We start from the raw sequence: 14,307 nt of genomic DNA on the forward strand, positions 1-14,307 counted from the left end.
CATGACTTTTTACTTCCCTTGTATATTACATTATTACTTGATTTTTACAGATGATCAATTCAAATTTACAACACAAATATCCAAAAATATTTAATATTAAAAGGAATACATTACAATACAAATATCAATTCAAATTTATTTCACTGATTGTATATGGTAAAAAACAAAAAAAACAAAAATTTGCAATTAAAAGGACTATACTGACCCCACCAAAACTAATTAAAGGGATAATATGATTAAAAAAAAATTCAAAACACGCAGGTCAAATTCAAAACTGCCAAAAACTTTCAATATCAAAGTTATTCCATAGATGTTGTATTCGTACGTGTTTGAAATATAGTGTTTATTTCTTATGAAAACGAGGATGAAAAGTAAGAGATTTTTTTTCTTGAAATATGGAAAAAATAGAAGTTTAATAATATTAACTGCACAGTAAAAGATATTTTCAAATCAGTTTACAAATTTTTGTTATAGAAATTGGCAACAAAAATGGAAGAGGCAAGGTCTAGAAAATAATTCCTTTTGCAGGCTTGTGAACGCGCAACGTTCTTTTTTATATGAATCTGTGCGGCACCAATTAATTCAATGTATAATTGATAAGTTGGGTACGAACTTTTAAAAGAAAGAATAGGATTCATAAAGGGAATAAATTTTAAGTGCCATCATTCAACTAATATTAGTGGGTTTTGACACCTTTTTGTTTGCCTACAAATCTGACCACAAATGTCCTTAGAACTTTTTTTTGGCTGAATTTCTCAAGTTGTGAAAAAAAATTTTGGTTGAATTTCAAAGTGTGAAAAAAAAAAATGATTCTGGTAAAAATAAAATGGTTTTCAAAAAAAACTTTGGAATGAAAATCTTTAGATATTTCAAGGTTCTGATAATATAAACTATATAAAAAGAAGGGAAATAATTTTTATGAATTTATAATATTAAAATATAAAATTTTAATAATTATATCTCTCATGCAAAATGAGATATGTAAACCTACATAAACATTATAGTTGAAACTTGTCAAGGACTCAAGCTGGACTGGATCTTACCAACCATTGATTGAAAATCACATAGTAAAATAAAAATTGAATTTGATTAATAATAATGGTTATTGAAGCTTTATATGTCGTTAATTTCAGGACTTGTGAGATTAGTAAAGATATACTACAAGTTGATTCAAATATTAAATATTTTAATAAAAATATTAAATACTTAATAAAATAAATAAAATTACATATAAAAATAATTAACCAAAAAAGTTAAACCCAAGTCAAAGTCTCTGCGAAAAAACATAAATGCAAGGTAACGCTAGTCAGCTATCCCAAATCAAAGTCTTTTGTGGAAAAACATGAATGAAAGGTAGCCAGCTCACTTTCCATGAAGATGATGGATATCAGAGGCCTCGCTGTTTTCTTTACGGAAATCACGTGAAGAAAATCATGCCTTAATTGTAATGGTGTTGGCAAAATCAAACATTATTATCGGTCTATTATTTTAATTGCAGTCAAGAGATAGGGATTTGCAGTGTAAATGGGTCTATGATGTTAAAAGCAGAATTTAAATTAATATAAAAAATATGAATATAAAAATAAAAAAAAATAAAATTCTTATTAATCTTTTTATTTTAAAATACTTGTTTTAATTTAAATATAAAAAACATTATATATAAATTAAATTAAAAATATTATTTTACATTTAATAAATAAAACAAAATAAATTTAACATATACTAAAACGCGGTAGGTAAAATACTGTAGCTAAAGCTTTTTTTTTGTTACATATTTTTTTTCTCTTGTAGCAGTTTTTATTTCAACTTGTCAGCTTTTTTTTTTTTTTTGGCTTTTTGTTTCTTTTTTTTTTTACATGTTTTTTTTTTTCTTTTTCTTTTTTTACCCAAAATTGACTTCTTTGTCTTTGTTTTTCTTCTCTTTTTTTTTATTTTTTTTATTTTTTTTTTTCAAAATTATCTTTACTAATTTTTTAAAATATTAAGCTCCTATCCTGCGTTAAAAATTTAACTATGTAGTTTTTTTTCTTTAAAACCATTGTGTGGATTGCGTTTATAATATTCTCATTACATTGTTTTTTTTGTCTTTTTATGATTTATTTATTCTTTTTTTATTTCAAAATGTTCTTTGTAGATTTTTTTTTATATATATTAAGTTGGTTGAGAATTTTAGCTTTGTAGTGTTTATTTTAAATAATATGGATTGCTAAAGTGTTTCCCCTACATAATTTTACTACAGTGTTTCCCCATATATTTTTTTAAAAAATTATATTATGCGAATTTCATTTTTTCAATATTGAGCTGAATGATAATTTAGCTTTATAGCTTTCCCCCACATGTTTTTTTTTATTTTTTTTATTTGTTTTTCTTTTTTTTTCAAAATTATCTTTACTAATTTTTTTAAAATATTAAGCTGGTTAAAAAAAATTTAACTATGTAGTTTTTTTTCCTTTAAAACATTGTGGATTGCTATAATATTCTCATACATTGTTTTTTTTTCTTTTTATGATTTATTTATTCTTTTTTTTTTCAAAATGTTCTTTGTTAGATTTTTTTTTTATATATTAAGTTAGTTGAGAAATTTAGCATTGTGTAGGTGCTTTATTTTAAATAATATGGATTTGCTAAAGTGTTTCCCCTACATAGTTTTTGTTTTACTACAGTGTTTCCCCATATATTTTTTTTAAAAAATTATATTTTATCGAATTTATTTTTTCAATATTGAGCTGAATGATAATTTAGCTTTAGCTTTTCCCCACATGTTTTTTTTTTTATTTTTTTTATTTGTTTTTCTTTTTTTTTCAAAATCATCCTTACTAATTTTTTTTAAATATTAAGCTGGTTAAAAATTTAACTATGTAGTTTTTTTCTTTAAAACATTGTGGATTGCTATAATATTCTCATACATTGTTTTTTTTTCTTTTTATGATTTATTTATTCTTTTTTTTTTTTCAAAATGTTCTTTCTAGATTTTTTTTAATATATTATTAAGTTGGTTGAGAATTTAGCTTTGTAGTGTTTATTTTAAATAATATGGATTGCTAAAGTGTTTCCCCTACATAGCTTTTGTTTTACTACAGTGTTTCCCCATATAATTTTTTTAAAAAATTATATTTATCGAATTTATTTTTTCAATAATTGAGCTGAAATGATAATTTAGCTTAGCTTTTCCCCACATGTTTTTTTTTTATTTTTTTATTTGTTTTTCTTTTTTTCAAAATTGTCAATTTTTACATTTTTTTTCAGAATTATTTTTGTTCATTTTATTTTTTTTCTATTGAAACTGGTTGAAAATTTTAGTTTTTTTGTTTATTTCTTTAAAACACTGTAGCTTTCCTCACGTGTTTTTTTACATGCTTTTTTTTTTTTTATTTACCCAAAATTTACTTTAAAAAAAAAATAGTCTTTGTCGTTTTTTTTTATATTGATCTGGTTGAAAACTTAGCTTTGTAGCTTTTTTCTAAAAAAAAGAAAAAAAACATTATGGATTACTACAATATTAGTTTTTTTTTTTCTTTTTTAAATTTTTTTATGAATGTTTTTTGTTTGATTTAATTTGTTAATGTTAATTTTTTTTTATTTAGTTATCAGATTTTCATGATACGGATCTCGGGTTTGATGGGTTGACCTGATTTGACGAGTTATTTTTTTCATTTTAGTTTTAGTTTGTTAAAGTTAATAACCTGGTTTAAAAGGGTTAACCCAATTAATTCATTTTTTTTTTCTTTTTCTTTCATTATTTTTTTCCTTCATGTTTGTCATAAACTCAATTTTGGGTTTATCCCCCAAAATTCACTTTTTTAAAAAAAATAAAAATAAAAAAAATAGAATAAAGGTTGGCACTGTGGAGAAAGCCGATTAAAAAAAGACTGCAAAAATAGGCAAAAAATTGAAGGTCAAATTAAATGCATATTCAAAGGTCAAATTAAATGATTATTTGATGAATTTGCATAAGAATTAAGTCCAATGACATAATTAAATTTTTAATGGGCCAATTTTGATTTAATCATGGGCCAAATTAAATTTTAATTATGTTTTAAGAATTAATTTAAGGTCCAATTGAAGGATTTAATTAAGTGCAAGGACTTAATTATACTTTAAATGGGTCAAATTAATTTGGGGCTTAATTGGTGAAAAATTAAGTTTTGGGAGCTTAATTTGGGACTGAATTGAAAATATTGAAAATTTAAGACCAAATTTATTTTTTACCAAGTGAATTGAACACAAAAATTGAGGGACCAATTTGGAAGCCCGAAAAAAATATTTTGCCTATAAATAGCAGCTTTTAACTCAAATTTAGGGGGGGGTTATTTTTGTAAAGGGGGGCAATTTTAACTAAAAAAACAAAAACCCTAAACCTATCTCTTTTACACTCAGCCGCCGCGCTGCCCACCAGAGAAATTTTTCTTCTCTGCACACAGCCCCCCCGTGTGGTGGTTTTCATTTTTTTCAGACCCGGCTGGTCTGATTTGGTTTCTTCCTCTCTCCCAGCCAATCAGCCCCGCTGGTTGAAATCAAACCAGAGCCATTTTGCTCCCACTCCTTTCCCGGCCAAAAACCAAAACACACAGCCCCCCTGGTTTTATTTTTTTTAGCCGGCTGCGAGAGAAAGACCTCCTCTCCTCTGGCTGTTGCCTTCCTTCTCCTCCAAAGAGACCAAAGCAAAAGACCTCCCCCTCAGCACCGGGGCTGCTCACTTTCCTCCCTGTCGAAAACATAGACCGGCCACCCGCTTGCCTGAAAAAACAGAGCCGCCTCCCAATCTTTCCTCCTCTCGGCCAAAACCGAACAGCGCCCCCCCCCAACCTGCAGAAAGAAAAAACCGGAGAGCACCTCACGATTCTCTCCCCGCCGTTCACTATCCACCACAGCAGCGCCGCTCCTTCGTCCTCCCCTCTCTCGGCCGACCCAGCTTCAACAGTACCGACAGACCAGCCACAGCAGCGCCGTCCACAGATCGGCAGCCACCGCCACTCGTGGCTCCGACTTCCAACGCTCCCGCCTCCGACAGAGCTGCCATCTGAAGAAGGAAGGAGTAGCCACCAGGAATAGAAGGATTTGATTGCAGATCTAAAAAAAGAAAAAAGAAAACTGATCTAAAAAGAAAAAAAAACAAAGTAAAATCAACTGTTATGTGCGTCTTTGATTGTTGCAGGTCATGCCGGCGAAGACGGAAGAAGAAGCCATTCGGGATCTGATGTTCCCAAGTTTCTTCACGACAGCGCGTGAACCCACGCGCCGGAACTGTTCATGCATCCCCAGAAGTCCTTCCCTGCAAATTCGGGGGTTTTAAGGGACCATTTTGAAAATTTTAAAGTTTTAATGTAATTTTTATTTATTTATTTTAAATTTGTAATATGTGAATGTAAAAGAAAAAAAGAAGAAAAGAAAAGAAAATAATAATAAAAAAGAGTTGTGTGTGTTGGTGTTCTTTTTTTTATTTTATGTTATTGGGTTATAAAAAATAAAAAATAAAAAAGGACAAAAAGAAAAAATGTTTTTTTATATTTTAATGCTCAAATTCTAAGAATGGATAAAATTGGGAATTAATAACTGATGTATGGAAGCCTTAGAAGTGGGCTAAAATTTTATTTTTAAAATTACACCCACGAAGCCTCAATGTGGTGTGTGTATTTTGTTTGTGAATTTTTTATGATAAAATTGCAGGAATAAAGAAGGATTTAATATTTTGATTGAATCACGGTGTAGAAGTACAAACTTGTACGGAAGTTGTATTTCTAAAATCCGATGAAAAGATAATTTTTAAAACTTCTTTAACACATCAACTCTAAGAAGCAGCTTACCTCAGGGGGCGTTAGGGGTGCTAATTTCTCTAACCACAATCAGTCCTTACCACAAATCTCTGACCAAGACCAGTAAATCAGGGTTTCCTAGTAACCTAAATTAAATATTAGGTGGTGGCGACTCCTAACGAACCAATTCAAGCAATACAATGAGACATAAATTGCCAGTCGATGCTGCGTGCGGGATTTTTTTGAGGTGTGACAATGTTGATTTTTTTTCTTTGATTTTTTTTAATTAGTCAATTTAATTATTGCATTTTTTATAACACGAATCTTTCTTTTTAATGAATTTTTTTTGTTTAATTTAGTTTTTTAACGTGAAAAATTTTTTAATTTAGTTATCATACTTTTATTACACGAATCTTGGTTTCTTTATATATATTAAGCTGGTTGAGAACTTAGCTTTGTAGTTTTTTTTCAAAAAAAAAAAAAAACATTATGGATTATTACACATGATTTTTGTTTGGCTACAGTCTTTTCCTCCATGTTTATTTTTTAAATTATTTTTGTTAAATTTATTTTTTTTTAATATTGAGTTGGTTGAGAATTTAGCTTTTAGTTTTTCCCCATATTTTTTTATTATAATATTATTTATATTGTATTATATTATATGACTGTTTTTTTCTTTTGTTTTTTTCTTTTTAAGTTTTTTTAATGATTTTTTTTTGATTTATTTTGTTAATGTTAATTATTTTTTTTTATTTAGTTATCATATTTTTATGATACGAATCTTCGGTGGCTCATTTAAACTTGAGTCATGCAAGTTTAATTTTATTATTAATATTATAAATATTAGGTCAGGAGTTGCAGCTAAATCCAAGATTCTTGAGGATGACCTTGCAAAAAAACCCAAGATTTCTTAAATTTTTGTTTTCTATGATATTTTTATACAAAGAAAAAAATGACCCGCGGCATCGCGAGGGTACCAAGGCTAGTATTATTTAACATGTGAGATGTGTATTTATAAATAAAATCATTATTTAGAGAGTAAATAGAAGTATTATCAATAAATATAACTACAAATCCATATAAAATAAAAATACTTTCTTTTTATCTCCCTAATTTCTATTTTTTTATATATTCTATTTATTGTTTAATAATTATATTATTATTGTAAACTTCTTGATATATAATTTTTATAACACAAACCAATTTATTTACTCAAGAAAAAAAAATTGTTACTATATAAGTAATTTATTTATTTATTTTAATGAAATATAAACTAGTTTTAAATCTTGTGGTATATTTCTTTTCTTAGAAGAGAAAATTAAGAGCTATCAACTTATATCTCAAAACTTGAAAACTAATATAAGGATATTAAGTGATCATTGAATAAAAAATATATGAAAAAAAATTAATCCTTTCAACTTTATTTTAATCTTCCTAATTCAAATGTACACGAAATAAATATTTTATATCAAAACAAAAAGGATTTTGATGCAGAAGACATTGCAGCAAATTTTCCACCGGATGCATTTTTTCTACGATATGGGTCCGTGAGACCCATTGCCATCATGCAATGCAATGTTTTCCACGAGATGGAGCCGTATGCCCTATTTTTTAGTGCAGCAATATTTATTTTTTAAAGTGTTTTTTTAATATATTAAAATAATATTATTATTTTTAAAAAATTTATTATGATATCAATACATTAAAATTATCTAAAATAAAAAAAAAATTAAAAATTTATTTTTTTTTCAAAACTATTTTTAAAATACACAAATAAAAAATTTCTAAAACTTCTCAGTGTCATTTCCAAGACGTTCTTGTTAACACTAGAGAATATAAATGAATTCACTAACGGCCTGTTTATTTTTGTAACAATCTTTTTTTTTATAATTTTCAGTAATTGTAACACAGAATATATATAAATAAACTTCAATATTGTTTTTAAATTTTATATAAAATATTTCAATTTCATCTAAGAAAATATTAAAAAAATAAGAAAGAAAATTCAAATTAATAAAAATAAAAACAGAAAATACGACAGAATTTAAGAGAGTTGGTTTTTCTAGAAATCCTATCCTCTTAAATTCTCATTCATCAACAACAATGTATATTCATAGAAGTGATCAGTACAAGTGTTCATGAAAAAAAAAACCATTTTTTTTTATTTTAAATAATTATGGCAAGGAAACAACCAACTTTGATTTATAATTTTTAATTTGGCTGAAATACTACTATATTGAAGAAACTAGTTAGGGATTCAAGTAGAGAGTAAACCTTGTTTAATTAGCAGTTTCAAAGAACTCTTTCAATAGTTTTTAGTTGGATCGATCACAATTATAGGTTGCTGAATTTTGAATAAGAAAAGGTTGTAAATTTGAATTAGGTATAGAGGCAATCAGATTTCCCTTTCTATCTATGTATTCAGCTGCAAAGAAGGCTATGGCAGCTTGCATTTTCATATCAAGTTATGACATCATTTTTTATAATCGATGCTTAAGAATGAAAAAAGACGCATTACACAGCAGATTTGTATTTAACCGTAAAGGTATGTAGATTAAGCATATAGCAAAAATAAATATGCAAAATAAAACAAAGTATGAGAGGCCATAAATAAATCAACACAGATTCACAAATATTTCTAACATTTTTCAATATCCAAAAATGATTTATTTGGCCAAATATCAAAATAAAATAGGGATAAAAATACATGGCAAATACATAACATTTAGCAAACACAATTTGGGTTGGTTGGGCCTGAGGCCTAGACCCAACCCATTCTTCTCCTTTTTTTAGTGTGGCTGGATCTAGCCCAGACATATGGGATGGGCCGGATCCTGCTGCCCGACCCGGTTACTGGTTCAGACCAGTAATCGTTGGGTTTTCTCCGTGTGTGAAGTGTTCTTGCACGCTTGCTACAATGAGTGAATTAAATTGGTGGGGGAGGGAACGAGAAACACTTGTCTTGCAGATGGCCTTGGGACAAAGATCTTGTTCAACTGCCAACCATAGTTATTAAACCCGGACCGGCCCGACAGGTCGATCCGGTGGCTAGACCGGTCCGAGTTTGCCAAAAGACCGACCGGTGCAACGACCCGGTCAAACCCGATTGACCCGACTGGCTAACCCATGACCCGGGCGAGACCCGGTGTTTTTTTTTTTTCAAATGTGGTTTTTCTCCTATACCCTTCTTTTTTCATATTTTTTTAGTTGGTTATTAACACTTTTTAAAGCTTACTATATAAATATTAGAAAAGTATTTTATTTTTTCAAAGTGGGATTTGAAACCCTTTAATATATATACTCTATGTTCCAAAAAAAAAAAGTTATTTTTTCAATGCAGGATTTGAAGCATTTACGTATATATACTCTATGATCACAAAAAAAAAATATTATGTTTTTTTAATTTGGGATAAAAAAGTTTTTGGTTTAAATACTTTAACTTAAAAGGATAATATAATAACTTTTCGATATGGAATTTGAAGCCCCTTTATTAATATATATACTACTATGTTCACAAGAAGAAGTTGTTCTTTCAATGTGAAATTTGAAGTTATTTTGTATATATACTTTATGTTCATACGAAAAAAGTTATGTTTTTTCAACATGGGATAAAAAAAATTTTGGTTTAAATACTTCAACTTAAAAAAGTATAATATAGTATCTTTCCAATATGAGATAAAAAAAACTTTTTAAAATATTTTTTAAAACTTTATTATTTACAATATTTATAGTTTATATTCATATAGATTTTTTTAAATTTTTTTATATGAAATATTAAAAATTTTCTAGTTGTTTAGATTGATCTATAAAACCCGAAAACCGACCTCTTAGCTACGGCAGCCCCTGGACGGGTTTGATAACTATGTTGCCAACCGGATGAAGCTTCTGTTCTTAGTTCCCTGTTTAGCTCTGTGGCTTTTCTTATTAAAGAACTCTAAAACGCGTAGGTTTTTCACTATAGCAGCAAGTTTTTTTTTTTTCCTTCTTTTTTTTTTACATGTTTTTTTTCTTCTTATTTTTTTACCCAAAATTGACTTCTTCTTCTACTTCTTTTTTTTTTCTTTTTCTTTTTTTAAGTTTTTTTTCAAAATTATTTTTGCTAATTTTTTAAAATATTGAGCTGGTTGAAAATTTAACTATGTAGTTTTTTTTCTTTAAAACATTGTGGATTACTATAATATTCTCATACATTGTTTTTTTTTTCTTTTTATGATTTATTTATTCTTTTTTTTTTTCAAAATGGTCTTTGTAGATTTTTTTTATATATTAAGTTGATTGAGAATTTAGCTTTGTGGTTTTTTTTTTTTAAATAATAATATGGATTACTACGGTGTTTCCCCTACATAGTTTTTGTTTTGCTGTAGTTTTTCCCCACATATTTTTTAAAAAAATTATCTTTATCAAATTTATTTTTTCAATATTGAACTGGCTGATAATCTAGCCTTAACTTTCCCCACATGTTTTTTTTTTTGTTTTTTTTTGTTTGTTTTTTCTTTTTTTCCAAAATTGTCATTTTTTACATGTTTTCTTTTTTTATTGTTTTGTTTTTTTTTTCAGAATTATTTTTGTTGATTTTATTTTCTTACTATTGAGCTGGTTGAAATTTTAGTTTTTTTTGTTTTTTTTCTTTAAAAACACTGTAGCTTTCCCCACGTGTTTTTTTCGCTTTTATTTCCTTTTTTTTACATGTTTTTTTTTCATTTATTTTACCCAAAATTGACTCTCTCTTTTTAAAATAGTCCTTGTCGGGTTTTTTTTTATATATTGAGCTAATTGAGAACTTAGTTTTGTAGCTTTTTTCAAAAAAAAAAAAACACTATGGATTACTACAGTCTTGGCTTTTTTTTCTTTTTAATTTTTTTTAATGAATTTTTTTTGTTTGATTTAGTTTGTTAACGTTAATTGTTTTTTATTTAGTTATCAGATTTTCATGATACGGATCTCAGGTTTGATGGGTTAACCTGATTTAACGAGTTATTGTTAGTTTAGTTTGTTAAAGTTAATTTTCTTTCTATTTGATTATCAGACTTTCATACTTTCATGACTCGTGTCCTAGGCTTGACGGGTTAACTTGGTTTGATGGGTTAACCAAGTTAATTCTAAGTAAACCCATCATTCTTTCTATTTAGTTATCAAACTTTCATGACGCGAATCACAGGTTTTACGGGATAACCTGGTTTAAAGGGTTAACCCAATTAATTTTTTTTTTTTTTTTTGCTTCATTAGTTTTTTCCTTCATGTTGATTTTTTTTCTTTGTTTTTTTTAATTAATCTATTTAATTATCACACTTTTATGACACAACCTTATAGCCAGATTTACATCCAATATTCTTGAGTCCGGTGTTGCAGCCAGGCTCACTTAAACTTGGGTCATGCAAGTTTAATTTTATTATTAATGTTATAAATATTATTCTAGGTCAGGCGTTGCAGCCAAACCCAAGATTCTTGGGTATAGCTTTGCAGAAAAACTTAAAATTTTTAAATTTTTGTTTTTTAAAATATTTTTATACAAAAAAAATAACTTGCGGCATCGCGCAGGTCATGTGTCTAGTTCTTTCTATTTTCTATCTCTCCTGATCTCTCTCTCTCTCTCCCCCTCTCTCCCCTCCTCTGGTTTTCTTTTTTATTCTCCCCTGTTTTCTGCTTCTTTTCCTTTTGGTTTCGTTCGTTCGTTCTCTTCCCCCTTTTTTCTTTTTTTTTTTTTTCTTTTTTTCCCTGTGTCCTCCTCTGCCTTTTTATTTGGCCGGATTGGGTTTGGGTTTTCTTATCAAAAATTTGAGTTTGGGTTTTCTTGGGGGGGGGGGGGGGGGGGGGGCTTTCCCTCCAAAATAATTATAATTTTGATGAATAAATAATATTTTCTAATTAAAATAAATATGTTTATTTGATGGGAAGAAAATCCTTCATGTTACTATCACTTGAAATCAATTTATTTGCTTATGAATAAAATATCGTAAGTATAAAAGTTATTTATTTATTTAAATGAAATATAAAACAGTTTTTAATCTTGTGGTAAATTTTTTTGTCTTTAAAGAAAAAGAGCTGTTAACGTAATCTCAAAACTTGAAAACTAATACAAGGACATTAAATGATCATTGAAAAAAATAAAAAATAAAAAAACTAATCCTTTCAACCTTATTTTAATCTTCCTATTTCAAGGGTGCGCGAAATAAATGTTTTATATCAAAACAAAAGGGATTTTGATGGAGAGGATACTGCAACAAATTTTCCACGAGATGGGTTGTACACTTGTGGATCTAAAAGCCTAAACTCCTTGATGCCATTTTCTCGTAGACAAGAGAAGAGTGTAATATTAGCTTTTGTTTTTTTATAATATATTTAAAAATATATAAAAATGTTTTTTTTTTAAAAAATTAAATTTTAATAAAAAAACAGGATAAATTACTCAATCAAAAACACCCTGTACAAAATTACTTCATAAATTTAGAAGATATAAATGGACAAGTGCTGTGTACGCGGAAAGCAGTTGGTTTTTCTCCCTTCCAAATACCCTCATTCATCTATTCTAATTGAAAGGATTATAATGCTAGTGATTTTGATGTGATTCCATTATTTTTATATTTTTAATTTCTTGGCTTCTGAAACTACTTGTTATATTTTTAGTTTGCTCCTTGAGATTTGTCAATTTCATCTTCAGAGTTTAGTTTATATAAAATATTTCATTCTCATCCAAAAAATATTAAAAAGTAGGAAAGAAAAAACCAAGTTAATAAAAATAAAAACAGAAAATATGAAAAAATTTGAGATAATTAATTTTTTCTAGAAATCCTAAAATTCTATCCACTTAAATTCTCATTCATCAACAATAACATATATTCAAAGAAGTGATCACTGGTGTTGAAAAAATAAAATAAAAATACTTATCGTGTTTTTTTTTTAAGGTAAAAAAGCAATAATTTATTTTTTCATGATTTTAAAGGAAAACAATATTTAATATAAACTCTCATCATTAAATTAAAAAAATATATAAATTTTACACAATTCTTCTGTATTATATGAGAGGTTGAAGAATAAAAAAATCCACGAGATGGGTCCGTTGGATGGTGCCATCATGCATTTTTTTTCCATAAGTTGGGTCCGAGAAAACATTTCCATCATGGAGTTTCTTCCACGGCATGGGTCCTCAAATTCTACAAATCCTAAAATTCCGTCCACTTAAATTTTCATTCATCAACACTAACATGTATTCAAAGAAGTGACCAGTGGTGTTAAGAACAAAAAAAATACTTACAATGTTTCTTTAAAGGTAAAAAATCAACTAAAACACATATTTATTTTTTCATGAATTTTAAAAGTTAAAAAAATATTTAATATAAATTTCTATCATCAAATAAAATTATGTAACATAAATATTGTTTATTTTAATGGTTTAAATTGGTATCAACAACACAATTTTTTTTTCACAATTTCTTCCCTGAACCACCTATCACTGCCCTTAAGGAAATGTTGATCAAGCACACAATTAACAACCTACAACTGTATGATTATTTGGAATTTTCCAAATTCTTCATACCGTTTTGGGCAAAAAAAAATTTTATGAACTCTACTGTTGTTTTTATTTGAAACATGTCGTTTGATTTAAAAGAAAATGACTCTAAAATATATTAATTTTTTCTAATTAAAACTTAAATTAACTTAAAAATTAATTTTTCTTGCAATCAAACCCTTCATAAATTCAATTAAACTTTCAATAAAATTTAATTGAGTCCATAAACATTTGATTTTGGACTTTTCTTTTTTAAATTAATTTTTTTTTTCAACAGGACTCTCATTAATAAAAAAATATATTGTTAAATTTTAATCTTTGTATATTTTAACTTCCTCAACTAGTTTTTGGCTATTTCTGGGTGTTCCGGCATCTTCTTTTCACTGCTATATATTTTTGTTTTCTTTCAAATATATATTTTTTTATTTTTAATTTTTATATACACAGAAACAAAAAAATAGATAACAAGCATTATGATTATTGAAGTTCTCCAATGGAGACAATCTTTATCTCACCAGATTTGTGGAGTCTTGGTGGATGAAGGATATGAAGAACCACCTCAAATAGGAACTGCCTCATCTTGAACAGAAGAAAATTAGAAAGATTATTGTAAAAAAATATTTATTTTAAATTTATCTATATTTTATAGTTCAAAAATTAAAAATTAAAAAAAAATCAATCTAGACTCATCTAAAAAGAGTTAACTGTGACATCGCTAAATATTTTATAGTATAACTAACAAAGATATTTTATTAATCATTTGATGAATATAAGTATTCAAAATTGGGAGGAACAAAATCAATACTAGTTGTCATATTAATGTAATCTATTGATATAATTCATGTTCATATTACCCAAGAACTCCATAATTCGATATTCACTCTAGCTCTTTCACATTGCCATCACCATTGATATAAAACCTTGACAGGACTAGTAGATATACCCAAGACCTTGTCAATTCAAGGTTTTAAGAAGCACAAGATTTTTATTTTTATTTTTTAAAAAAGACATAACCGACCCAATTAAGAATCCAATGAAAAAATTTGG

Source organism: Populus alba, chromosome 18 (genome assembly GCF_005239225.2).
Source record: "Populus alba chromosome 18, ASM523922v2, whole genome shotgun sequence".
Classification (NCBI taxonomy): domain Eukaryota; kingdom Viridiplantae; phylum Streptophyta; class Magnoliopsida; order Malpighiales; family Salicaceae; genus Populus; species Populus alba.